Genomic DNA, 22971 nt, shown 5'->3' with positions numbered 1-22971 from the left:
TTTCAAGTCTGGGAACAGATAATAATCCGAGGGGGCTAAATCTAGCAAATATTGTACATACAACACACTTTCTTTTAAGCCAAATGCGGCCGTTTTTGTTTAATTTCTTCTCTGAAACGATGCAATAAATTCTCCGTTGATAGTCAATGAAAATTGACCCATAAAACCGAAACCATGACCTCGCTTGCGGATGGAACCGTCTTTGCCTTCTTTGGATCCGATTCTCCCTTTTCAGTCCATTGTTTTGATTGTTATTTTGCTTAAGGTGTGAAGTTATGGAGCCACCCTCCATCCCTAGTTATGAAACGGCTTTATTTCCGTGAAACATTGCCAAACACTCGATGGAAACATCTTCACGACGCCGTTTTTGTTCCAAACGCGGCATCCATCTTCTTCACAGCTTTCTCACGTCCAAATTTTCAGTTAATATGCACTTTTTGAAATGCCTATTGCGTCTGCTAGTATATCCAGTATCGTTTTGTGGATTTTCTGAACTCATCACCTCATTCGGTCGACAACTGCTATGCTGGTCTTCGCATGTCGTAAGACCAATATTTTTCTGTCGATAATGAAGAAGCAGTTTCACCCAGGGTAGAATCTATTTGAACTTCTATCTCTAGTACATGCCAGGAACCATCCTCGTAGTATGGAATGCGATAAATATAAAATGTGTACATGGACAGCTATTTTAAAGTCCCTTGGTTCTTCATAATGACTCCAAACGATTTTCTTTTGGTTCTCATAAATATTTTCCTACTCTCTGTTCTCTATATTTTTGTTGACGTTTCGATTTTCAAATAGAGCCGATGAGAATCAGTTTATTGAGACATAATTGTTGTACCCCAACTTTGAACAAATGTGTGAACGAAAATGAGTCGCTTGGCTACCGTACTAAAACTTATATCTTGAGGTTGAAGTGAAGAAATGACCGTGGACCGTTAGCCATTCAAAGTACATCATCGCCAATGAAGAAGAACTCAAGGAGCGCCGACGCATCGCCGTTTGCTACCTGATCAAAACAGAACATCTGTAGAAATACTTGGCAACCAACTAGAATTTGTTTGAGGCGATTGGAAAAATATTTCGCGAAGAAAATACGAGTTTTTAAAAGGAGAATCATTTCATTTTATTAGCGATAACTATCCGCCGTAAAAGAGACCTTTTTTCTCGTTATTTAATGATTAATTTCGGTATCATCCCCAAGCTAATCATGAAGGTGTCGTTTTAATAAAAATTTTTCGCTATTAGAACTGCGAAACATGAAGTAAGCGTTTCAGAATTCAGATAATCCGAAACATCAATGTGTTTATTAGCGGAAACTTGTTGAAGGAAAAAAGTTTGTGCGGAAATTGTTGATGATGATGATGCACGGTAAATTGAAGACCTTGTTGACAAGACGTTTACTTTTAAAGATGAAAAATGTCATGGGGAAAACATAGTAAAGAAAAGTCGACAGTTTTACTTGCAGGACGCATCGGAAAAACCGCGATGTTTCAAACGATTGAAATAGTTTCCTTAATACGGACTTGAAACGATGCACACTGTCCACAACTGTCCTCCTACATTGTCCAACGTGAAACTCTACTTCTTTCCGCCAAATACAACTTCCAAATTGCAACCATTGGACCAATTTTAAGACGTTCTATCGCAAAGAAATTATTAAGTTAACGCATGGAAAGTTGTAAAACCTCTAACGATTCCCAACTGCTTCAAAAAATCCGGTTTCTTAAAAGAATACTTATGGATGATGAAGAACCAGCAGTAGAACCATTAGTTGATAAAGTGGATGAAGATGTTGTTGTTTCGAGTTTAGCGAAAGTTTCTCTGCGACAGATACAAATGAAAAAAGTAACGATGAAGATGAGGACGATACTTCAGAACCTTTGGCAGAACCAAGGTCCTCATTCGATACAAACCTCTGTCTACAAAAGAAAAGTGATGAAAAAGCATTTCAGGCACTTTTTATCTTAAAAAAAAGTTATTGAACAACAGCAATTCGCTTCGAAGCAAACCGGTATAATAAAGTTACAGATCGATCAACTAGCTTTGTCTTTAAGAGGGTTAGTGTGCGACAAAAACCGACTTCGCCCTTTCACCAGGAAGTACAATCGGATTACGAGCAAGTATTTGGGAAAAATGGCAATTCTTCGATTCCGTATAGATTACAATCTTTATCTTCCTGTTCTGATTCAGTGTCGCTATCATCTACGATAATGTCTATTATGGTTTCATTCCTCATGAAAGAGATTTCCACTGCTCTGGAGAAAATTCTTTGAAAACAGTTCATTAAATAATTTCTGTACTGACTGTACTATCGCCCCATTCCGCCGATTAGTCTACTGCGCATCAAATTCTCAGAGGCGAAGCTATGTTGGTCGATCTATATATAAATAATAATTCCAAGTTTTATTTATTTTTTCTCGCAAATTTCGATTTCGTTTGATATTTCAAATATTCGTAATACATTTAAAGAGTCCCTCGAGTTTCGAATTAGCGAGAGTATTGCACTAAATGTGGAAAAAGCGGGTTATTTATTCGAGATATTGAAAAAAAATTGGAATATAATGTTATTCGATAACGTAAATCAAGAAATCGACCTTCAATCAGGTTGATGTATTCCAAGTCGACTAAAATGTATAATTCAATATTTTTTCACGCACATACATGGATATTAAATGCTAATCATAACATGTACGTTATTCTATAAATTGACAGGGCTGTAAAACTAATAAAATAAAATAAATCCTTGGGGGAGACGGGAGTAAGTCATTTTTAAACATCATAAAGTAATTTGGTTAGGTTAGGTTAGGTAATTTGGTGTTTCGATTTCTTTTCTACAATTTTTTCTCAAAATAATTCAATAACTTACTTAGAAATATACAGAGGACGACGTTTTTTTCCATTTAAAATTGGGATTATAAAGTCGTAACTAAATATATAGATACTAAATGAAAATTCACAGGCCCACTCTATGCAGAATGTTCCGGGACTTGATGCAAAAAATTCGGTAGTGAATAGATGACGTGACATAAAAAAATTTTCTCATACGACCCCTCGTTTGAAGTTGCCGAATAAAAACTTATATTTAAATATATTTTCTTAATTATAAAATCGAATATTATAAATTTTCAATTTTACGTATGTTCTTTTTAGTGTGTTTGACGGAATAAATAATTCTACACTACTATCTGAAAGCCAGAGGCGGCTCATGCCCAATGGTTAACAATTAGTAAGTTTTACATCGTATAATCTAAAAATAGCAAAAATAAATTTTTCATAAAAAATTGTAATAAATATAATAATAAGTACTTTTTCAGACCTTTAAAATGAGTTTTTAGAAAATCGTCTATCGTGAAAATTGAGCGAGTTATGACGAAAATTAAAAAACACGGTTTTCAACAGTTTTTCACGAAAAACTCGAAAATTACGCATTTTCTGGAAAAAATTATTCTTATCAAAATTGAAGCTTATAAAAAAACAAAGAAATTAGTCAGTTTAAATTGAATTTTTTAAATAATATTAAGTCACTTATGAGTCACTGAAGCCAATGTTTTCTTTTTCGTAAATGTATGCAGAGGTTTGAGTTCAAATAACGGAAAAACGATCAATTTTTCATAAAAAATTGTAATAAACATTTTTAAAGTACTTTTTCAGACCTTTAAAATGAGTTTTTATAAAATCGTCTATCGTGAAAATTGAGCGAGTTATGACGAAAATTAAAAAACACGTTTTTCAACAGTTTTTCACGAAAAACTCGAAAATTACGCATTTTTTGGAAAAAATTATTCTTATCAAAATTGAAGCTTATAAAAAAACAAAGAAATTAGTCAGTTTAAATTGAATTTTTTAAATAATATTAAGTCACTTATGAGTCACTGAAGCCAATGTTTTCTTTTTCGTAAATGTATGCAGAGGTTTGAGTTCAAATAACGGAAAAACGATCAATTTTTCATAAAAAATTGTAATAAACATTTTTAAAGTACTTTTTCAGACCTTTAAAATGAGTTTTTATAAAATCGTCTATCGTGAAAATTGAGCGAGTTATGACGAAAATTAAAAAACACGTTTTTCAACAGTTTTTCACGAAAAACTCGAAAATTACGCATTTTCTGGAAAAAATTATTCTTATCAAAATTGAAGCTTATAAAAAAACAAAGAAATTAGTCAGTTTAAATTGAATTTTTTAAATAATATTAAGTCACTTATGAGTCACTGAAGCCAATGTTTTCTTTTTCGTAAATGTATGCAGAGGTTTGAGTTCAAATAACGGAAAAACGATCAATTTTTCATAAAAAATTGTAATAAACATTTTTAAAGTACTTTTTCAGACCTTTAAAATGAGTTTTTAGAAAATCGTCTATCGTGAAAATTGAGCGAGATATGACGAAAATTAAAAAACACGTTTTTCAACAGTTTTTCACGAAAAACTCGAAAATTACGCATTTTCTGGAAAAAATTATTCCCATCAAAATTGAAGCTTATAAAAAAACAAAGAAATTAGTCAGTTTAAATTGAATTTTTTAAATAATATCAAGTCACTTATGAGTCACTGAAGCCAATGTTTTCTTTTTCGTAAATGTATGCAGAGGTTTGAGTTCAAATAACGGAAAAACGATCAATTTTTCATAAAAAATTGTAATAAACATTTTCAAAGTACTTTTTCAGACCTTTAAAATGAGTTTTTAGAAAATCGTCTATCGTGAAAATTGAGCGAGATATGACGAAAATTAAAAAACACGTTTTTCAACAGTTTTTCACGAAAAACTCGAAAATTACGCATTTTTTGGAAAAAATTATTCTTATCAAAATTGAAGCTTATAAAAAAACAAAGAAATTAGTCAGTTTAAATTAAATTTTTAAATAATATTCAGCAACTTGTGAGTCACCGAAAGCCAATTTTTTCTTTTTCGTAAATTTATGCAAAGTTTTGAGCTCAAATAACGGAAAAACGATCAATTTTTCATAAAAAATTGTAATAAACATTTTTAAAGTACTTTTTCAGACCTTTAAAATGAGTTTTTATAAAATCGTCTATCGTGAAAATTGAGCGAGATATGACGAAAATTAAAAAACACGGTTTTCAACAGTTTTTCACGAAAAACTCGAAAATTACGCATTTTTTGGAAAAAATTATTCTTATCAAAATTGAAGCTTATAAAAAAACAAAGAAATTAGTCAGTTTAAATTAAATTTTTAAATAATATTCAGCAACTTGTGAGTCACCGAAAGCCAATTTTTTCTTTTTCGTAAATTTATGCAAAGTTTTGAGCTCAAATAACGGAAAAACGATCAATTTTTCATAAAAAATTGTAATAAACATTTTTAAAGTACTTTTTCAGACCTTTAAAATGAGTTTTTATAAAATCGTCTATCGTGAAAATTGAGCGAGATATGACGAAAATTAAAAAACACGGTTTTCAACAGTTTTTCACGAAAAACTCGAAAATAGCGCATTTTCTTGAAAAAATTATTCCCATCAAAATTGAAGCTTATAAAAAAACAAAGAAATTAGTCAGTTTAAATTAAATTTTTAAATAATATTCAGCAACTTGTGAGTCACTGAAAGCCAATTTTTTCGTTTTCGTAAATTTATGCAAAGTTTTGAGTTCAAATAACGGAAAAACGATCAATTTTTCATAAAAAATTGTAATAAACATTTTTAAAGTACTTTTTCAGACCTCTAAAATGAGTTTTTAGAAAATCATCTAGCATCAAAATTAAGCGAGTTATGACGAAAATAAGTTAAGTAACTCGAATTTTTTTAAAAAAAAATATCGATAAATTTGACACTATGTATGTAAAATTATCTTTTTTTAAGCTCTAACAACACGTTTCAAAAGTTTGAATGGTTTGGAGCACGTGTATTTTGAAAAAAGTTGCTTAACGTGAATTTTTTTATCCCTTCAACATCAATATTCTCCGAAAAAAAGGGCCTAGAAGGGTTGCAAAATTTCATGTTTTTTTCTACATTTTTCAAATAATCTTTGTATTAGGGGTTGTTTTTAGGGGTAGGTAAGCTGTAAAATATTAAAGTCTTGATACAAAACAATCAACATCTATTATATTTGAACATAACTATAGCCAATTACCGCTTTAATTCATTAGGTTTCAATTTATTTGAGTAAGGGGTGATTTTCACCTCTTAAAAATAAAAAGCACACTTTGCGACCAAGTCAGGTATGAAGAGGAGGGTAGTATAAACTTAATTCCAAATTTTCAAGATCCATGAAGGTCGGTTTTAATCTTGAATAGCTGGTACTATGTATGTACATGGTTCTTGTAAAAGTACTTGGCTACCAGCCAAATATCAAAAGAACCGTCCTGGAAACGATTCACAGACAGTAACTAAATCTGTTGGAACGCGTAATCTCTATTGCGTTCAATTTTTCTCCGCATCAAGTACATGATTTTCTCGGTTTTTGTCCTTTTACGAAGAGCCATTAGTTTGATACATAACCTCACTTCTCGTTACCACAAACTATGGGTTTACCGAAAGCTGAGTATCTCTTCAGATGTTGAGAACCTCTGCTTTCTCTCAATTATCGACACAACGATTTTCCAACACCATTTTCTCATTTTTTTTTCTATATTATAGTCGCGGTAAGTTTTCAACGACACCACGTGCTTCACTGAAAGCTTTCATCCACTCGTATATACTCCATATTTGAGTTTGAGATACAAAAGATTTCCTAAAACATTTTCCACGATTCAGTAGCTGCAATTCTATTAGAAACATAAAATTTCGAGCAAACTCGTTTCGTATTCGAACCAATTGATATTTGACTATCATTTTACCAATTTATGCTTGGGGGGCAAATCAAATTTGATCAGACCACGTATATAAGAATACGTAACAACATAATCTAAACACAAATCAATCAATTAGACATTGCCGTTTACAAAATGAAAAAAAAAATTACGATTCGTCACGCGATGCATGTTTTTTTTTTAACAACTTTTACTTTTTCGATTTACCTGTCGAAATAAAGTTAAAGGGAACGAACACATCTTTGTATGGTCATCGTGACACACTTGAGAAAAATTCGTTACTTTCGATAAAGTTACAGTCGTACCATGTTTGGACACTTGTTGTCTTTTTTCCGATTCGGTAATTGCATCTTATAATGTGAATTTGCACAGTGGCGTTTCGAAATATCACTGTATATACATGACATCAGTTAATTTATTATGAAAAAAAAAATTATTCATAATACGCCCCCGAGTGATCTATACCAAATTATCTCACGAAAAGGGAAGAATATTCTAAAGGGAAAATGTATAAAGAGAAAAATAAATTCTGGAATGATATAAAACAGATTAAAAAATAAAACAATAAGTAATCATGAGTGATACACGGTAATAAAAGAACTCCAAGAACGGAATGTAAAAAAAATTAATTTGTTGTCGAAATTGGAAAATACGAAAATGGTCCTGGAAGTACCCGGTCTGTCCTAGAGATGCCGTTACTTAAAAAATACCTTCGCAATTTATGCGGCATATGTTTCAAGCTTGAAGACTCCACGTTGTTTGGGTGGTCGACCAAATGAGGTGACGACTTGGTACTGGATAATTTTCGACAGAAAGTGCCTGAGCTAGCAGACATAATAGGCATTTCAAAAAGTGTGGTACATCGCAAATTAACTAAAAATTTGGACATTAGAAAACTGAACGCTGGATGAGGGCCGCGTTTGCTCAAAATTGAACAAAAATAGCGTCGCAAAAAGATGTTCCATAACCATGGATGAAACTTGGGTCCATCACTTCACAAGTGAAACAATGTACTGAAAAGGGAGAACTGACTCCAAAGAAGGCAAAGACCTTTTCATCTGTAGGCGTTGTTTTGTAGGGATTATATTCATTAACTATCTTGAAAAAGGAAAAACTATCAACGGCGAGAATTATGTAATGTTTGAGCGAAGGAATTAAGCAAAGACGTCCACATTTGATAAAGAAGAAGGTGTTTCGTCAATACAATGCATCAACTCACACATCCGTTATTGCAATTGCCAAAAGTTTGAACCAAACTTGAAAAAATGGCTTGGTGATCGAATATTTTCCAACAATGAGAAAATGAAGGTTATTTTAAGGATCTCGATGTTTCTTATTATAAAAAGGGTATCGAAAAACGCAAAAAATTTAGTATCTGCACTGGATATTAGCCTGGTCTGTTACGGAACCAGGACTGCGTAACCTCACTTTTTACTATACTTGAGCAAAAAAGATATACCGATGTCTGTTGTGCAACGTTTTTTGGTCAAATATACGAGGCATATTATTTAAGTAAGTACCGTTTTACGATTCCGCCGCCGTAACCCCAAGGTCCGCGTTCCGCACATGCGCGCTGGTTACCTACATCTCTTGTATACGCACTGACGCCATTACAGTCTGATTCTTTATTGTGTACGTTGTTTACTGAGTGTTTAAGACGCCTCCGACAATCGTGAGTCCCGCCGATTGTGAAGTACGGCCTGTTATACGATTTCTTAGTGCCAAAGGCGTAAAACTGATCGATATTCATCGTGAGATCTGTCAAGTTTACGGACAAAATATTATGAGTGATGGAATGGTAAGGAACTGGGTGAGAACGGATTGGGCGTCCTTCGGTCGTTAATGAAAATTTGGCGCAGAAAGTGGACGAAAAGGTGGGAAAAAACAGACGCTTCACAATTTCATCATTGTGCGACTACTTTCCTCAATATTCTCGTATTGTGACGTTGGGTTCCAAAAATGTTGACGGATTTGCACAAAACCCAACACGTTTAGGCAGTGCATTGATTTTCCTTGAGCGGTACCACAATGAAGGTGAAGATTTTTTAGACCAAATTGTTACTGGTGACGAAACATGGGTGGCCTACGTCTCACCAGAATCGAAACAACAATCCATGGAATGGCGACATTCATCATCACCCAAAAAAGTGAAGTTTAAGCAAACAATTTCTACCCATGTGCACAGTTTTTGGCGACAGAAAAAAGGAGTATTGCTAGTGGAGTTTCGGCCTCGTAATGAGATAATAAATGCAGCGTCCTATTGTGAAACATTGAACGATCTGCGTCGTACAATCCAGAACAAAAGACGTGGCAAGTTGAGTAAGGTTTTGCTGCATGATAATGCCCGTCCACATGTGGCTAATCGGACCAAAGATCTCATCAAATCTTTTCAATGGGAAACTCTAGATCATCCTCCCTACAGCCCTGATCCGGCGCCCGGCGACTACCATTTGTTCCTGCACTTGAGGAAACACCTGGGCGATCGACGCGTCTTCAAGACGATAACGAAGTCAAAACAGCTGTGATACAGTGGGTGGCAGAATTTTATGAGGAGGGTTATTCAAAAACTGGTGCCACGTTGCGACAAGTGCCTCAATAGTCACGGAAATTATGTAAAAAAGTAGATTAAAGTACAGGCTTTCATGTAAAAATAAAATTATCGCGATATCTTCGCACTTCTTTTTTTTGTAATTCCAAAACGGTACTTACTTAAAAAATAAGCCTCGTAATATAAAATACGATTTCTATCTAATAAACCTCGTAGGTACCTATGAAAATTTTGATAAGAATAAAAAATTTGTCTTTCCTTTGTTAGAAGAGTTTTATTACAAATGATGCATGATATACGCGTCAAAAGTGATTTTATTCAGTATACACAGGGTGTTTCAAAACGTTTCGAACGCATTAAGCGAAAAAAATCGATTAAAAAACAATCACATGTCTATCTACAATCGAAGCTTGTGAAACGTTTAAGTTCCTCCCTTTTGGCAAGAGGGAATGTAATATAAATCTGAAAATATCGAACGTGTTTGGTAGTTTCCCAAAGTTACAGCCAAATCGGTGATCCGAAGATGCGGCACTCTCCTTGTCAGTAGGCCAGGGCGGGTAATGTCTGTTGTCGAAATTGATATTTTTTGTACCACATGGACGGAAAACTCCTCCTTTTCCATTCCCTCTTGCCAAAAGGGGGGAACAAGCCTCGATTGGCTAAACCTTATTGTTAATTTGCGATTAATCTTAGAGAAATGTGATTTTTTGGTGATTTTTAATCGATTCTTTTCGTAGTGCTATAACTCGCGTTCGAACGTTTTGAAACACCCTGTATATTTACTAATTTATTCAGCTCTGTGTAATAATAATCACGGCTACAAAAATTTTCATCTATATACGTTAAATACCACGTAATTATCCTCGAAGTTAATAATAATAATACAAATCGGTCGTCGAAACTTCCCGATTTATTTTTTCTAATAATTATTTTGACATTGACAATTATATCGAAGGCATAATGCGACATTTATTCATCTATTATGTAAAATGGTGTCGAAAGTTAATTTCACGTATGGAATTTATCTAACTGTAAGTACAGTTGTTTTGCGCTGTAATTGGAAGGTTGCAAATCAATTAATCCATCAAATTACTACGCGTTATCTTCAATACAGAAAACCACTCGCGGTTAAATTCGTTTTTAATTTTTATCTAGGTCAGTAATGGATGAATTCATTCCATTACGTTATATGGAGAACATTCTTTCATATTTTACAATTGCGTTTATTTTTTTTTTTATTGATTATAGTTGATTATAGTTAATATTGGATACCAAGAAGTTGATGAAGTTTTCAAATCAAATTCAAAAATGAATATTTTAGGCATATTTAAAGTTTTTGCCTACCGCATAAACCATTCATTTAATTTCAAAATAATACAAAGTATTTATTAATAATTCTTCGACTGTGAATAATTTTTTCGGTGTTTATGATTGTAGTTTAGTCCAAGTTAACCCTGTGAAAATCGTTTTCAAAACAGGATGCGTTTTTCTACGACGTTTTCAAGTTGCAAGAAGGGTTGAAAGAAGCCTCTTAAAGTTCGAATAAAATATTGAAGTGGATTCGAAACTATCCGAAACTCAAAATTTGCGTAAGGCGTCGAACAACGTCGATAATAATTTTTTTGCAATTAACCTTATGGAAACCCCGCTTTATTAATTTCAACGATAAGTCGATGGAATTTCTAAATCATTGGTAGGTTAATACCCACAAAAGGCGTAAAAATCGTCAAATTCCCCTCGATATAATTGGCTAGATTTCAACAGAAAGGGCAAAAAGTATGGCCTATGTAAGTAAAAGGATTTGTTAGTATTTTGAAAGAAAAAATCACGAGATACCATTTACAAAAAATCGCAAACATTTCCGAAAGAAATTTGTAAGTTATGGAATTAGAGAAAATTAGGGAAAATCGTTATCAATTCCAAGAATTTTTATTTGAAATGGAAAGTTAGTTTCGTATCAAGAGGGAATGTTTCAAAACGTTTCGCGTGCCTTTTCTGGAAATTGAAGCATCTCTCCTTGAGAAGGGCGTTCACTATCCAGACCATCCGTAGAACGATCCAAAACTTTTTTTTTCGAAACAAATTATTCATTTTTGCTTAGGATTTTGAAAGGGAAACATCGTTTCAATTTCTCAGCGGGTTTAAGAACAGCAAAAGTCTTTGTGTTGAATTGCGAAGAAATGTGTTCGCAATACAAGAAGTCTGCTTTTAATGACCTGGAGAAGGAAGACAACATCGTTTTCAACGCTTGGAATAGCCTCTCGCGATTGAAAAAAACTTCCGTTTGCTGTTTTTCCCTTTTCAGTAGAATAACATTTTGAACATTATCAAAAGTTAACTTGGAAGTTGTCTTATTGAATTTGGAATTTGGAATCATGTTTAAAATTAAAAACAACAACATAAAAACCTCTCCAAGGAGTACTAAGCACATTGTTAGCATTAATAAATATCTATTGAATGTGGAATTCAATTTTATTTAGTGTACTACGTATTAATTGTAATAAAAGTTTAGTAAACAAGCAGGTTTGGCTCGCAATTTTTTTAAAATTGTTGTAATATTCATATTTGGTTCTTTGGCTAATTATTTTGCCGTCCACTACCCTAAACAATTAAACTAAATTAAACTAACCCGATTTGAGATGGAAAATAGGGCAGATTATGACAAACTTAGGTTCGGAGATCATTTGGGTTCATTACAACAGACAAAAAAAGGGTAAATCGACGCCAATAAGGGTTTGTCAGTCATTCAAATGAAAGGGAAGCTCCCGATAAGACAATTATAGTTTTAGAATATTATAGAAACTTACCAGATCGTTTTAATGAAAATTTAGATTACATTCGGTAGAGAAAACAGTTATTTTGAACTAGGACTATGCCTTGGTACCAATTTTCAAACGAAAAATCCACGAATTAGACATGAATTCTTTCCAACGAATTTTCATAATGAAAAACATGTTTATTATCAGTGAATAATAAATTTTTGGAAAGCTTAGACTTTACTCTGTTTATTGGCACAATCCCCGTTTAAATCAGTGCAATTTTGCATACGGGGTACCATCTTCTTTATGCCCGCCACGGCACCACGAAAGTAGCTTAAAACCTCTTCTATCAGCTCTTGATGAAACCATCTCGTTAAAGTCCCGAACCGTCACCCTTCAATCTTCCAGTATGATTTTAACAACTTTTGCAATCTTTTCGTCTGTAGGTCCGTCTTTGAATTCCCTACACGAATTACCGAAAGTAAGTTGCACTTGGACAAAAATCAACGTTGTGGACAGGGAGACAGTCTCGTCAAATACTGCTTAACTACTACCCTTATGAATTAAAGCATTTTCTGTTGAATAATTTGAAAAAAATAATAATAAAAATTGAAATTGTTATATTATTTAACTCGTATCAGCTTACGTAAACATACACCGTTTATGTTTATAGTTTTAATTCCTAAAAGTCACGTATGTATATATGCAAAAGATAACATGCACAATATCAAATATTAATATGCGTAGCCATCAAAACAACTTTTTCGTTTTTACTCGGTGTCCTTCCAAGGTATAAAAACAGGAAATAACAAATAAAATTTCGTCTCCACTAGCCGACAAAAACATTGCAATAAAAAATTGCGAAGAGTTTTAGCAAATGCTTTCCGAGACTTGACAGCTGTCATTAGCTGTCATTCGATGTATTAGACTTTGATGAAATTGAATTGAACATTCACATTTCCCTTGCCAGTTTACTGTTGTTTCTTTGTGTAAAACCTAACGTGATTTAACAGGCCCGTAATGCCTTTAGATCCGATTGTTGTGGCATAAATTGTTGCGCTGCTACAAGATGGTCGGGGGCAACGTCAAACTGCAAGAATCGTTGGTGCTAGTTTTTGTGGTGTGCAAAGGGTGTACCAGACTGGCCTGATCACTAGAAGATCAAGGTCTGGGCGAAAAAGAGTTACCACTACTGCGGAATCAATTGGAAGAAGTTAGAATTGTCAACGTTAGTGAATGGACCGTTAGAAGAAAACTTCATGTTGCTGGACTGTCATGTACAAGAATGAGTCGCGTTTTTGCGTCACTGGGTCAGATGGACGTCGACGAGTGTGGAGAAGAACTTGGGGAAAGAAATTCTGAAGTTTGCATTGACGAGCGTCTTCCATTTGGCGGTGGGTCAGTTATGGTTATGGGCGTAAATAACTGCACAAGCTCGTACAGAGTTGGACTTCATAAAAAATGGCTCCCTAACCTCTCACAGGAGGTGCTAGAAGACCATGTTATGCCTTTCATAGTGACTATGGGAGACCGTGACATTTTTATGCAAGAAAATATGATACCACTTACAGCCAGAATTGTTGGGGAGTATCTGGATGAGGTAGAAATTAGGCGGTTTTACTGGCCAGCCCTGCAGTCCAGACATGAATCCCATAGAACATGTCTGGGACGAGTGGAGAGTATCCGCAGACACACACCAGCATCAAGAACTGCCCAAGAGCTGAGAAGATTGCTGTTGCAGGAATGGGATAACATCGACCAGAATATGATCCGCAATTTAATTCAAAGTATGCCGCGCACGCATTTGAATTTCGCCCAAAATGTTAATTTGTTGCTTTTCCCAAATAAATCATTAAGTCCAAGAAAAAAATGCATTTTTCTTTAGTATAGAGTAACACATTCAGCTTACAAAAGCACGTGCAATGATGTACAGTTTGCGAATACTATCTGAAAACGTAAAATTTCAAAGAACATGAAAATTTTAAGGAATTTTTCGCTCGCCAGTATATATATATATATATATATATATATATATATATATATATATATATATATATATATAAGTGTTACAAAAAAAGATTATGAATAAATAAAAGTTATTATAGATCAATTCAAAAGACGACAACCGCAGCCATATCCCTGTAAAAGGAAACAAAGTTCGACAGCATTAAGCTCCGTAGAAATAACGAAAATGAGAAATTTATGGAATGAAAATATCCCTGAAGGTCTATAACGGAATCAAACAACGACAGATTTTTCCTAAGAATAAATCGTCACTGGAAATCGTAAAATGTCCATTGGAAGGAATACGATTCAAAATTGGACAAAAAAAATTACTAATCACTCCAATAGATCGATCGCGATTAGTCGATTGGCCAAAAATGGTGTAGAAAAGCAAGAGCTTATATAAATTATGCCAACTCAATGAAACCCTACTTGGAAATTGGCAAATAACATCATAATCACATGCGTATTGAAATACATCTTCATCAGTTACAGAAACACTAACACTGGATCTTCACTCAACTTTTCTAACTGCTCTTATGTTGATAGCACCTTCTAATAAATTGTTTTGTATTTTTTCTATAATTAGCAAAAAAATTTCTATCCCAATAACCCTGGAACATTGATTAATGTTCAAAAATTTGATAACAACTTTTTCAAGCTTATTGCTTAAAGACCTAACAGACCTCCTGTTTCCAAGCGAGACGCTTTCAACATCTGTTGTAATCTTTTTTCTAATTTATCAAAGTTCTTGAATTATTACTACTGATTATCGCAAACTGAACAAAAGAAAGATTGAAGGAATAGCAAACTGCAAAAAGATTGAAGGAATCGCAAACTGCAAAAAGATTGAAGGAATAGCAAACTGCAAAAAGATTGAAGGAATCGCTAACTGATGGAAGAAAGATTGAAGGAATAGCAAACTGCAAAAAGATTGAAGGAATAGCAAACTGCAAAAAGATTGAAGGAATCGCAAATTGCAAAAAGATTGAAGGAATAGCAAACTGCAAAAAGATTGAAGGAATCGCTAACTGATGGAAGAAAGATTGAAGGAATAGCAAACTGCAAAAAGATTGAAGGAATAGCAAACTGCAAAAAGATTGAAGGAATCGCAAACTGATGGAAGAAAGATTGAAGGAATCGCAAACTGCAAAAAGATTGAAGGAATCGCAAACTGATGGAAGAAAGATTGAAGGAACCGCAAACTGATAAAAGATTGAAGGAATCGCAAACTGCAAAAAGATTGAAGGAATCGCAAACTGCAAAAAGATTGAAGGAATCGCAAACTGATGGAAGAAAGATTGAAGGAATAGCAAACTGCAAAAAGATTGAAGGAATCGCTAACTGATGGAAGAAAGATTGAAGGAATAGCAAACTGCAAAAAGATTGAAGGAATCGCAAACTGATGGAAGAAAGATTGAAGGAATCGCAAACTGCAAAAAGATTGAAGGAATCGCAAACTGATGGAAGAAAGATTGAAGGAATCGCAAACTGCAAAAAGATTGAAGGAATAGCAAACTGCAAAAAGATTGAAGGAATCGCAAACTGATGGAAGAAAGATTGAAGGAATCGCAAACTGCAAAAAGATTGAAGGAATCGCAAACTGATGGAAGAAAGATTGAAGGAACCGCAAACTGAGAAAAGATTGAAGGAATCGCAAACTGCAAAAAGATTGAAGGAATCGCAAACTGCAAAAAGATTGAAGGAATCGCAAACTGATGGAAGAAAGATTGAAGGAATAGCAAACTGCAAAAAGATTGAAGGAATCGCTAACTGATGGAAGAAAGATTGAAGGAATAGCAAACTGCAAAAAGATTGAAGGAATAGCAAACTGCAAAAAGATTGAAGGAATCGCAAATTGCAAAAAGATTGAAGGAATAGCAAACTGCAAAAAGATTGAAGGAATCGCTAACTGATGGAAGAAAGATTGAAGGAATAGCAAACTGCAAAAAGATTGAAGGAATAGCAAACTGATGGAAGAAAGATTGAAGGAATCGCAAACTGCAAAAAGATTGAAGGAATAGCAAACTGCAAAAAGATTGAAGGAATCGCTAACTGATGGAAGAAAGATTGAAGGAATAGCAAATTGCAAAAAGATTGAAGGAATAGCAAACTGCAAAAAGATTGAAGGAATTGCAAATTGCAAAAAGATTGAAGGAATAGCAAACTGCAAAAAGATTGAAGGAATCGCTAACTGATGGAAGAAAGATTGAAGGAATCGCAAACTGCAAAAAGATTGAAGGAATCGCAAACTGATGGAAGAAAGATTGAAGGAACCGCAAACTGATAAAAGAAAGATTGAAGAAATCGCAAACTGAGAAAAGATTGAAGGAATAGCAAACTGATGGAAGAAAGATTGAAGGAATCGCAAACTGCAAAAAGATTGAAGGAATAGCAAACTGCAAAAAGATTGAAGGAATCGCTAACTGATGGAAGAAAGATTGAAGGAATCGCAAACTGCAAAAAGATTGAAGGAATCGCAAACTGATGGAAGAAAGATTGAAGGAACCGCAAACTGATAAAAGAAAGATTGAAGAAATCGCAAACTGAGAAAAGATTGAAGGAATCGCAAACTGCAAAAAGATTGAAGGAATCGCAAACTGCAAAAAGATTGAAGGAATCGCAAACTGATGGAAGAAAGATTGAAGGAATAGCAAACTGCAAAAAGATTGAAGGAATCGCTAACTGATGGAAGAAAGATTGAAGGAATAGCAAACTGCAAAAAGATTGAAGGAATCGCAAACTGATGGAAGAAAGATTGAAGGAATCGCAAACTGAGAAAAGATTGAAGGAATAGCAAACTGCAAAAAGATTGAAGGAATCGCAAACTGATGGAAGAAAGATTGAAGGAATCGCAAACTGAGAAAAGATTGAAGGAATAGCAAACTGCAAAAAGATTGAAGGAATCGCAAACTGATGGAAGAAAGATTGAAGGAATCGCAAACTGATGGAAGAAAGATTGAAGGAATAGCAAACTGCAAAAAGATTGAAGGAATAGCAAACTGCAAAAAGATTGAAGGAATCGCAAACTGATGGAAGAAAGATTGAAGGAATCGCAAACTGAGAAAAGATTGAAGGAATAGCAAACTGCAAAAAGATTGAAGGAATCGCAAACTGATAAAAGAAAGATTGAAGGAATCGCAAACTGATAAAAGATTGAAGGAATTGGTGTTACAGATATATATTTTATTAACCTAACTGAAGCCTTCGGAAAAGTACGATTGAGAAACGTATTTAAAAACAACACGGACCATAAATTCTACTATTTTATTGAAGAATAAGGATGATCGGGATACTACAGGGATACATCTTTAGCCTTACACTATTCAATATATTCAAGGACAGTACAAAAAGAAAACAATTAAGGGAATGAGGCTCAAAAATATGATGATATTAAAGAAGAACTCGGTTTTCAGAGACCATACACACGCAGACCACTGGACTGATATAAAAAAAAGATGGTATAAGAGCTGTCATTTAGAAAATATTGTTTCATATTCCAAAATATTACTAAAAAGTATTATTGTCTTGTTAGACTAAAAGTATTGTACTTAAAACGACTGACCAACTCTTATCATCATCACTAGCGTTAGACTTTTACAGTGGGGCCTAATCTCGTATATCATCCTTTCCGATCCAGTTTGCATCACCAATCTTTGAAGCACCTTCAGAGTTCCCGTCTCTCCAACTTAGCCTTGATCTTCCACCGCCTCTACTTCCCGTTGGTATGGCCTTAATTTTTTTTTTGCTTTGGTCACGCTGTTCTCGATGCGTGCTACATGTTCTGCCCATCTAAGTCTGTCAATATTGATTGTTGTTATCATTTCTCTGTTTCCTGATCTTCTGTATAAATTGTGCAGCCCAAAGTTATATCTGCATCTCCGGATGTTATTTTCTTGGACAAAAATTTTTCTCGCCTCATTTTTTGTTAGGGTCCAGGTTTCAGAGCCATCAAAACTGATGCAATTAACGTCTTCTAAACAGATCAAAAGATGACGCTGCAAACTTCACTGGCGTAAGTTGTACAACCATGAATGCAGTCTTCTCACAGCAGTCGCCTTGTCTTGGACAATCAACTGCAAAAGACGGTATTTGCTATGTCTTCGAATGGGGCCAAAACCGTTTTTTTTTGCTGTTCTTCCCTTAGTCTTCGCATAGTTCCATGTTGTAATATGCTCCGTCGAGGATATGTTCATTTCGAAAGGTTCCAATCAGCTCGAATTCTTTCTATTGTGATCCTATTTCTGATACCTGGTTCCGTTTCGCTTTTACTGTGGTTCCTGTACGTTTCTTGACTGCTAGACGCATTGGGGGATGTTGTTTGCTTCTCAGTTGATTTTGATGTCTTGATATGATACTTCCGCCAGTACTTTTCCAAATATTTCTCCGGTGAAAATGTTGAATAGGAGAAGTCTTATACGTCCACACCAATGTTTCTAAGAACCTGGATAAGTTCTTCGTGTTTGACGTAATCGAAAGCGTTGGAGAAATCGATAAACCACAGGTAGACGTCTTTGTTTATATGTTTGAGAATCTGTAGGTTAAAGATTGTGCCTTGTACCTAATGCGCTTGATAAAAACAACCTTATACACTTTATTAGAAATAATTCGTGTTTGGATTTTGCCAAAGCGACCACAATTATTGGTTAACGCCCAAAAAAATGATAGTTAACGTTATACCGAATCTAAGTTGTATATTTAGTTAATATCTAACACTTTATTGGAATCTTATCAACCTCTATACCCTACCCTGTAAACTCATGTTCGTGCATTTTTTTCTTTCATCTAACCAGGAAAAACTTTGTTGCCGGTACCGTCAGAGGCGATTCACGACCTAAAAATTAATACCAAGATATTCCCATTATCGGAACCCATGAACCGGAACCTATTTCTTGAAAGAAGATACTTTGAGAAACCACAGGAAAGACAATAAACGTGTACTAACTGTGATATCTTGATAAGGCGGTGTGTAGTTTAGAGGCCGGTACTGTTTTGATGAAGGTAATAGTACCCATGTAGCATTTAAACGGGGAGAAAGGAAAATTTAATGAGAAATTTTCAAAAAACATATTTGAGGTTAGAAAATTATTATTATATCAATCGTCGTCCTCTAAATTTTTCTTCCTCATTGCTTCATCGACATTATTTCACTAAGACTTCTGTCAATCTGCCATAATCCATTCCCACGCTGTGATTTTGTTTTCATTTCTTTTATTGACCACCCAGTTTTCATCGCCGTATATTTCGAACCATCAACATTATGCTGCATATTCAGTTCTTTCTTATTTGTAATGTTTCGTGTTTGTCTACGACTTGATCTATCTTTTTAACTCCAAAGTTTCCATCTACTCCTCCTTAAACTTCTTCACCATTTAACCCATATCCTCCTCATCCTGAACTACAAGGTGTCCAGAAAGGGTATCGGGTATTTGTAAGTTCAAGTATTCCCATACAAAATAATCAAGCGGGCTAAGGTCGGGGCTTCTGAGAGGCCAGTTGATGTTACCCCTTCGCGAAATGACTTTATTAGGGAATAATTCATTCACAACTTCCATCGAGTGGTTCTTGAGTTGAAACTTGCAAACTCCTGCAACTCTGGAACCAAAAAGTATCGCAGTAACGGTCACTATTCAAATTGATTGCTCGGTCTCGTTGATCTTCATGAAAATAAGGACCAATAATTCCTTTAGCAGACATAGCGGCCCAAACAACGACCTTTGGGCCGTGCAGGGGTCGTTCATGCTTTCGTCTCGACTGCCCAGTACCGACAATTCTGCTTATTAACCTAACCATTCAGGTGAAAATTTGCTTCGTCGCTGAACAGTATGTTTTCAAAGTTGTTAAATCGCTGCATCATTTCGTTCGCAAAATTCAGTCGATTAGCATAGTCCGTATCCTTCAATTCTTTAACCAATTGAATTTTATAGGCTTCTAAATGCAAATCTTTCTTTAAAATCAAATGTAAGGACGATTTTTTGTTGTTTAACGCTTTCGGATGGATAAAGATGGATTTCGATGCACCGACGCCTCAACTTCTTCAATTGTTTCCTCATCGCGAACTGAACGAGGACGACCAGAGTTTTAAATTTTAACTGTCGCACCTGTATTCTCGAACATCCCGATCCATTTCCTAATGCTATGGTCACTTGGCGTGGCGTGGCGTGTTCTCACATAGTTTGCGATCCCTTTTTGAAAAACCAGATGTCAAAAATTTTTGTTGTCATTTATAGGTATATTCGTAGTATTCGTAGTAGTTTGATGGATCCGTATTTGCTAATTCCACCTGACCCAGCACAATCAAGAAGTCTACCTTGAAATGGACAAAACAAGTGTTTTCTTTTCATCTTGTGTTTTTGTGGTTAATGTCTTCTTCTCTTTTATCTTTACGATGGTGTTGTCACTAACTTTGTTTTCCGTCTGTCGATTATTGTCCATCAAATTCAACAATTGAAAATTGGTTGTTTGGGACGATAATTATAAGAAAATGACCCACGTGCAGGAGGTCCAGAGGTAGAGACAACTCAAGACAACATTTAAATTAGTGAAATAAATTGCAGCACAAACTGGCATTTCGTAAACAAGCATCCTACATGAGTATTTAAGCGTCGAATAAAATGTTATGAACGTTTCCACGAGGACCAAGAATGTATAACTCAATCAATTATAACGAGTGATGAAATTGAGGTCTCTTACTATGACCCAACACCAAAAGAGGTAGCACTGGGAAGAAAACCCCTTCCAAAAAAAAGCGAAGAACACGAAAAGCACCAGAACAGTTATGGCTACAATATTTTAGGACTTTTTGATTGACTTCAAGGGATCAAATACAACGAAACTAATAATTAAAGCAATTAGTATGAAGAGAAACCAGTAATAGAAAAAATTCACTAAAAATAAAGACATAAAAGCTTAAAGTTCAAAAAACTATGACATCTGTGGATACCTAAACCAAATGAATGAAATATTTTTGTCTTTTTTCATACTTTAAAAGCAGCAGTTAGATAATGTACAAAAAATAATTACATATGTGTTTGAAAACACTAAACTTGTTATAATCGAATATTATTGTTTATAAAAAATTTTCAAAAATATCTCACCTCGAAGTCCTGTGATTAAAAAAAAATATCTGGATATCCTCAATAATTTTTAAAGATGATCTCGAAACCAGCGAACTGTTTTCCAAAAAAAAAAAATTATTTCTCGAACAAAACACCACAAATTCCGTAGAAGTACCGCGTGGTAATCTAAACTTTAAAAAAGCAAGCAGAAGTACCGCTAGTACCACTATAGTTCCCGTTCGTTCGAGAGGCCAACTTCGACTGATTTCTTTAGTACGCGTCGTACTGCTAGGTAGAAGTACCATGGTGGCCGTACTATTGGCGATTGCTGTTTCATTTTTTTTTTCGAAGACTTTGCAAAAAAAATGCTGGATAGGCTAGATTAGTTGAAAAGTTGCCGTGTGGTACTAGTATTACCAGCGGCGGATTTCCAACTGATTCTAAAAGGAAACAATCGAATTATTAATCCAAAATTTCAAATAGAGAAAAAATAGAATCAAATCTGGTTTGTACATATTTCCCGATAAAAATAGTGCGGTCTATAAGTTCTTAATCTACCATAGAAATAAAGGTCATAAATAACAAAAAATAGTCATACGAGGCCAGATCAGGGCAATATGGTGGGTGTTTAGTCCCTACGAAAGCCCATTCGCGTACAGTAGCCTTGGAAAGCAAGTTTTCCTTCTGGAAATTGTTATTTGGAATTGGACATCAAAAGTCTACAAAATAAAATACTATTAGGTTAATTATACTGTCGTTTAACTAGTTTGTTGTTTGTTTTATGCTGGACAAACATATGTAGTAGCATTTATCCGTTTAAGTTCGTTAGATATAATTCAAATTACTATCGCGGGGAGGTTTCAGTTGCTCTAATAGAATCGACCAAATTTAGGAAAATAATAAACTTCCATTTGCACTAGCTTCCACCAGATTTTAAGGAGGCTCTATCCAATATTGCTTCACAACCAGATAAAAACTGCGTTCATCACTTCACACCTGAAACCAAAGAACAATCAAAATAATGGACTGAACAGGGAGGACCTGGTTGGAAAGAAGGCAAAGACCTTTTCCATCTGCAGGCGTTGGTTTTTTTTGGGGGCGTGTTGGATAATTTTCATTGACAATCAACGGCGAGTTTTATACGAACTTATTGCAACGTTTGAGCGATGAAATCAAGCAAAAACGGCCGCATTTGGCTAAGAAGAAAGTGTTTTTCATCAAGATAATGCACCAGCTCACACATCCATTACTGCAAGTTGGAATTGCTACCTCATTCGCTAGATTTAACTCCTTCGGATTATTTTCTATTCCCAGACTTGAAAAAATGGTTCAGGGGTCAAAGATTTTCCAACAATGAAGAGGGAATGTCGAGAATTTATATCTATTGTGAGGAGCTCGACGAGGTTGTTGGGCGGGGTACTTCTGGAGCCATCAGGAAAAGGATATTGAGAAGATAGAATAGCAAGGATAAAATGATTAGAATAAATAGGAAAAGAATTGATTTAGATAATATACAAAGAGGACAAATCGAATAATTTCCTACATTTAATAATTCCTTTACCGAGTTAGAGGCGCTAATGGCGCAACGAAGACTATTTTCGAACTCAATTTCCGGTGGAATCGCTGAAAATATAGAGTGATGACGAAGTTAAATCTGTCATAAACTAATTTATGTAGCTGCTTAATAGGCAATCGATCAACTTACGTAACTACTAATAGCTTCTGATAGAAGTCGTTAGTCCTCCAAAGGGTCGAAATAACCGTAGGCTTTATAAACTTTATCAAATATACAGTTTAATCGATTCTGATGTATAATTAATCTATAAATAATAAT

The 22971-nt window shown here is 34.6% G+C and overlaps 1 long non-coding RNA gene across 1 annotated transcript in view; it reads right to left on the bottom strand.

Annotated features, from left to right (window-relative positions):
- Window positions 1-21464, bottom strand: part of LOC130900720 (uncharacterized) — a 32564-nt gene extending 11100 nt beyond the window's left edge. The window contains exon 1 of the long non-coding RNA XR_009060213.1: window positions 21177-21464. This is a non-coding gene — a long non-coding RNA (uncharacterized LOC130900720). The remainder of the gene's footprint in view (window positions 1-21176) is intronic.
- Window positions 21465-22971: the final 1507 nt, after the last annotated feature.

The sequence above is a fragment of the Diorhabda carinulata genome, chromosome X (genome assembly GCF_026250575.1).
Source record: "Diorhabda carinulata isolate Delta chromosome X, icDioCari1.1, whole genome shotgun sequence".
NCBI lineage: Eukaryota > Metazoa > Arthropoda > Insecta > Coleoptera > Chrysomelidae > Diorhabda > Diorhabda carinulata.
Note: the sequence above shows the minus strand (reverse complement) of the source record. Positions and strands in the feature narration are given on the sequence as shown.